This window comes from Chinchilla lanigera, unplaced genomic scaffold, assembly GCF_000276665.1.
Source record: "Chinchilla lanigera isolate Chin_1 unplaced genomic scaffold, ChiLan1.0 scaffold00031, whole genome shotgun sequence".
NCBI lineage: Eukaryota > Metazoa > Chordata > Mammalia > Rodentia > Chinchillidae > Chinchilla > Chinchilla lanigera.
In genome coordinates, this window is record NW_004955432.1 from 4,372,810 (window position 1) to 4,379,448 (window position 6,639).

The following is a 6,639-nucleotide window of genomic DNA, read 5'->3' on the forward strand; positions in this document are numbered from 1 at the left end:
CAGCCAGAGAAGTTCCTGGGGCTTGGGCGGCGGGGTCCTGATCCACGCGCTGCCCTCAGGGAGTAGTTGGGAAATACCTGGCTCTCTCCGTGTGTTTCAGCTGGGAACCGTGGCAGTGTGGGTGAGCACAGACTCGAGCCCAGGTGTCTAGCCGCTCCTGGAACACTGGCCAAAACTAATGGTATTTTAATTGGGATTGCATTGAATCTGTACAACAATTTTGGGAGTATGGCCATTTTCACAAAGTTGGTTCTTCTTATCAATGAGCAGGGAATATTTTTCCATTTTCTAAAATCCTCTTTGATCCCTTTTTTCAGTGTAATTTTCACTGTATAGATCTTTTACTTCCTTCATTAGATTGATTGCTTAGTATTTCATTTTTTGTATGCTATTAAGTAATGAGCAGTTTTCTTAATTTCTACCTTAGTGTGTTTGTTGTTTTTGTATAGGAATGTTATTGATTTTTGAGTGCTGACTTTGTATCCAGTTATGCTACTGAACTTGGTTATTAAATCTACAATTCTTTTGGTGGAGTTTTTGGGTTCCTCTATGTAGAGTATTGTAGTACCTATGAATAATGAAAATTTCACTTCTTCCTTTCCTATCTTGATTCCTTTTATTTCTCTCTCTTGTCTAATAGTGTTGGCTAATGCTTCTAGCATTATATTGAATAGAAGTGGTGACAGTGGGCATCCTTGTCTTGTTCCTGATTTTAAAGTGAAAGCTTTCAGTTTTTGTCCATTTAGTACGATGTTGGCTGTTGGTTTGTCATAGATGGCTTTGATCAGAATGAGGTAAAAAACCATCTATGGTGATTTTCTGTAGGATTTTTATCATGAATGAGTGTTGGACATTATCAAAAATTTTTCCCACATTTATTCAGATGATAATGTGATTTTTGTCTTTGATTCTATGGTGTGTTACATTAACTGATTTGTTTATATTGAGCCATCCCTTCTTTCCTGTGATGAATGCTCCTTGCATATGAAGTATAATCTTCTTGATTTGCTGCATTCTGTTTGCTACTTTATTGAGAATTTTTGCATCTATGTTCATTAGGGAGATGGGCCTATAGTTCTCTTTTTTGGTTGGGTCTTTCTCTGGTTTTGGTATCAGGGTAATACTTGCCTCCAGGATAATACTTGCTTCAATTTCCTTAAAGAATTTGAGAAGAGTTAAGATTAAACTTTCTCTAAATTTTTTGTAGAATTCAGTTGTGAATCCATGAGGACCTGGACTTTTCTTTGTAAGTTTTTTTTATTATATTTCCAATTTTATTAGCTGATATTGAATTATTCAGGATTTTGATATTATGTTCATTCAACTTTGGTAATTTATACATATCTAGGAATCTGTCTATTCCTTCTGTGTTTTCCATACTATGAGAGTAAAGAGTTTTAAAGTAGGTATTGATTATCTTCTGAAATTCTGCAGGATCTCTAAAGATTTCATCCTTTACATTCCTTATTGCATTAATTTGAGGGTTTTTTCCGTTTTTTTTTTTTTTTTTTTTTTGGTAAGGTTGGCTAGGGGTTTATCAATTTTATTTATTCTTTAAAAGAACCAACTCTTTGATTCATTAATTCCTTGTATTGTTTTCTTAGTCCCGATTGCATTAATTTCTGCTCTGATCTTTATAATTTCCTGCCTTCTTTGGGCTTTGGGCTTGACTTGTTCTTCTTTTGTAGAAACTTGAGGTGTAGCATAAGATTATTTATTTGTGCTCCTTCTGTTTTCCTGATGGGGGAATTCAGTGCTATAAATTTTCCTCTCAGAACTGCTTTCATTGTGTCCCACAGGTGCTGGTAAGTTGTATCTGTATTTTCACTTGATTGTAGATATTGTTTAATTTCTTCTTCAATTTCATCTGTGACCCATTGGTTGTCCAGGAGGATGTTATTTAATTCTCATGTGTTTATGGAGTTTTTGCTATTTCTTTTGTCAACTATTTCCAATTTCATTGCACTATGGTCCAATAGTATGTATGGGATAATTTCAATACCTTTGCATTTACTTAAGCATGTTCTATGGGCTAGTATATGGTTTATTTTAGAAAACTTACCATGTGCAGCTGAGAAAAATGTGTATTCTGATGTCATTGGATGGAGTACTCTGTAAAGGTCTACTAAGTCCATTTGTTCACAAGTTTGGTTTAGTTCTGTTATTTCTTTGCTGATTTTTTTTTTGTCTAGTTGATCTATCTCTTTGTGACAGCAGGGTGTTAAAGTCCCCTGTGATGATTGTATTACTGCATATTTGATTTTTCATGTCTGTTAAAAAATTTTTATACAGTTGGGTGCACCTATATTTGATGTATAGATATTTATGATTGTTATCTCTCCCTTTTGCAGTTTTCAACTAACAAGTATATAGTGATTTTCTTTATCTCTTTTGATCTTCTTAGTTTGAAGTCCACATTTTCTGCAAACAGAATAGCTACCCCTGCTTTTTTCTGGTTTCCTATTGTATAGAGTACTGTTTTACATCCTTTGACTGTCAGTCTATGAATTTCCTTTTGAGTTAAATGTGTTTCTTGTAGAAAGCATATTGCTGGATTTTTGTTTCTTGACCCACTCTGCCAGTGTCCTTCTTTTGAAAGATGAATTGAAGCAGTTTACATTAATGGTTATAACTGATATGTATTGACCTATCTTGGTCATGGTATTTTCCTACTGTTGGTTCCCTAATTTCACCTCCATTTAATTGCTTGCTCTGCTCGGTCCTCCTTTGTATTGTTGTCCTTGAAATTGTGGTCATTTTTACCTCTTTCTAGAATATCTTTCAGTATTCTTTGTAGGGTTGGTTTGGCAGTCATGAATTTTTTCAGTTGTTCTTTGTCATGGAAATATTTTATTTCTCCATTAATTTTGAAGGATAGTTTTGCAGGGTATATCAGTCTGCGTAGGAAGTCTTTTTCTTTCAGGACCTGAAATATTTCATTCCAAGCTCTTATGACTTGATGGTTTGTGTTGAGAAATCTGCTGTGATTCTGGTGGGCTTTCCTTTATATGTGATCTGTTTCTTTTCTCTTATAGCTCTTAATATTCTGTCTATTTGCTGAATTTCTGGGATCATGATTATTATGTCTTGGTGTAGATATTTTTTGGTTATCGCTAATTAGAGGTCTATATGCCTGACTAAAATGTAAGTCAGATTCTTTTTCCATGCTTGGGAAATTTTCTGCTATTACTTCTGCAAATATATGCAGTCTTTTTATGTCATTTGCGTTGACTTCTTCTGTTTCATTGACACCTATCAGCCCTAAATTTTTTTTTTACATCATCTTGCAACTTAAATTGTTATCTCCTGGTCCTTTCTTATTTTTAAGAGATCTTTCCTTTAACTATAATTAGCTGTAATACTGTCTTCAAGGTCTGAAAGTCTACCTTCAGCTTCATTCAAAAGTTTTTGGCAGTTTTTGATGGAATTTTTAGTTTCTTGGATAGCTCTTTGAATCTGTTTCATGCATTCTAATTCTTTCCTGTATTGCTCATTCAAGGTTTCCATCATTTTTCTATGCTCTTCTATTTTTTTAATTCTATGTCCTCCTTAAATATGCTGAGCAATTTTTTCATTATGGTTGTCATTTGCTTTTTTACCTGAGAGATTATTTCTGATCTGAGTTATTCTATAGACTGATGGAGTTGTTTCTTTACTTCAGCTGCTATCATTTCAGAAATTTCCAAGCTCTCTAAGTTCTTTTATGTTGATGTCTCCTGGACTTGTTCTGGATGGAGTGGAGGACTGAGATTGCATTTTTCTCCTTCATTTTCTCATTTTTGAAGATCCTGAGATTCCCCGGGGCTCAGTTTCACTCCCACCATGATGAGAGTGGGACAGAATGCAGTCTCTCCCCCAGGCAGGTCTTCAAATGTCCTGAGTTTCCTCAGGGCCCAGCATCACCCCTGTGATGATGATGTGGGAGGTGGGTCATGGCTTTCCATGGCTCCTGAAGCTCCCTCATGCTCAGAGTGGCACCTGCAATTATGAGGGGGTGGGGTGGGCTCACCAAGCTCCTGAAGCTGTCCAGCCCTCAGTGTGGCTCCTGCAATGGTGGGGGGATGGAGAGCAGCTCATAGAGGCTCCCAATGTTCCCCAGGGGTCAGTATGGCTCCTACAATGGTGCTGTGGGGATGGGGCATGGCTCCAGAAGCTCCTTGGGCTCAGCACTGCTCCCACAACCTCTCCTCTCTTTCTGATGACCTGTTTCATTTTCAAATATGTACTTGCCTTCACTGTGTCTTCCTGTAAGTTTTACTTTGAAGTTCACTTTATCAGAAATTAGAATAGTTACTATTGCTTGCTTTGGGACTCTAGTTACATGGACTATCTTTTATTTTCAATTTGTATCCTCACTTTTTCTCACCTCTTTATTTCCTAAATGTGTTTTTCAATGATTTTCTGAGAACTTCCAAGCACTGGATGCTGGAATATTGGAAATTCACAAATAAACAAAGATATTTCTATAATCAGAATTTTTAAAAAATTGAGATTTCTAAGTAATTGTGTTCAATAATTAAAGCACTGCAGAAAACAAAATAAATCTTTTAACTGTCTCATGGTTCATGCTGAGGCCCCTATAACACAAGACAAACAAAAGAAAAGTTTCCAAATTCATTTATATGCCAGGTGTTGTAGTCAGGGCTAACAAGGGAGTGTATTTAACACAGGACATACAACTTATGGGTTTATTTTATAATATTTACCCAAAATGTCAAATGCAGAAGAGTTCAAAAGATCTGTCCACATACTAGAGACCCAAAGAACCCAGCTGAGGGCCTATATTGTTTGCCAATGTCCTGCACAAGTCCAGCTCAAGACCTAGAGCCCATGGAAATATCCTCCATGAGTCAAACTACAATCTTAGAGCCCACACACAACAATGTCTTATGTAAGCCTGTTTCAAGGATCTGCACTAGGAAGGCCCAAATTTCAGTGGTGGAAGCTGGAAGGTCTTGCACTAGTGGGATGAAGGATTTCTACCAGCAGGCTAAAGGATCTGCACTGAAGCCAGTAGATGATGCTCAAAATAAGGACCAGAACTTGCCCTAAAAGAACTGCAGCCATGCTCAGCAACAGTGAGTTCCTGAGCTCTTCCAACGGTGAGAAAAGCTGAGTTCATATCAGGAAAACCAGCATGACAAGCTTCTCCAGGGTAATCAACCCATACCATCTTCCCATCCAGTTTTGCTGTTATGTTGTTGCCAACAATACTCAAGTGGGCCTTACACCCCAGAAACATGCTAATTCCGTTCATCTGGGTGTTACACATTGACTATTAGTTAATTCACCACACCATGAGAGCTGGCATAAGGAAACTAAGACCCAGTACTTAAGGAAACTTGTGAGTTTGGGGTGTTAGGCTTGAGGAAGGAATGGACAGTCATGGAGAATTGTGATTGTGGAAAGAGGTATAATGTAATTATAACAACATGGGGGAGAAGTAGCAAAGCCTGTGTGTTCAGATTCTTTGCTGTGTCTTTAAAGATAAAGCTATTCCAGCCCTCCAGGGATATGGAAGGGGACTTAATATAAGAGTTTACTGTTCCTCCTTAAGGAAAAGGGGAGTGACTTTCTGAGGCACTCTTGAGTCTTATAATCCTCCTCAGGAAAGAAAAGAAAAGTGTGCAACATTTTACAGTCCCTCAAGAATAGGAGTCTCATGGTCCTCCTAAGGGAACAAGGTCAGTGAGGGTGACTTTCCTAAGCATCTCAGGAATGAGAGTCTTATCTTCCTCCAGAAAGATAAAGAAAGTGATTCATAGGTTGCACTGTTTTCTCAAATGGGAAGTTACCATGTGTGGTGGCAGAGTGTTTTAAGTCACATTAGTACTACAGAAAACAAGAAGATGACAGTAAATTAATAAGATAAAGCACATTTAGACAGATGAAGATGCTTTTCTCAATACCATATGGCAGAATTTAACAGCATTTGATATCTTAGTCTTTTTTTCCTTAGGAGCTGATTGACAAAATTTATGTTTACAAAAGTTAATCTGAAGAAGTCAGAAAAAAGACAAGTAAAACAGACCTAGTGATGTTAGTTTATATACAGTTTCGAAAGCACATGACAGAGTTGCATTTGCACTCTGGATTAAAAGTGAAAACTTTTCCAAGGTCACATTACTATTATTTTTTTATTTTAAAAATAAAAGGAGGAAAACATTAACAGACAGACAACATTTTACAACATAGCAAAAGAACAGTAAAGACAATATGAAGTTACAAACAAATTGGTAGGGAATTAACAATGGTTGTTCTATTACATATTGATATCTTCAAAATGGCTTCTCATGAAAACAGATACAGACATGCAATACTGATCAACCAAAGACTCAATGACAGTTTCTTTCAGCATACCAATAGAAGACAGAAGAACAACCATGTTAACTATCCTGTATATACATACATAAAAAATTACTCCTTCTTTCCCTTTTCTTTTCCCACATCCCAGTTGTCCTTTACCCTTGAGCGGTTTCCTATCATTTCACAGTGTCTATCATACATCCGACTTTAAATTAACTCTTTCAGGTTTTACATTAGTGAAACAATGCAGTGCTTGCACATGTATGTTTGATTTATTTCACTTATGAGTATGGTCTCTAGTTGTGACCATTTAGCTATAAAAGCCTCGAGTTT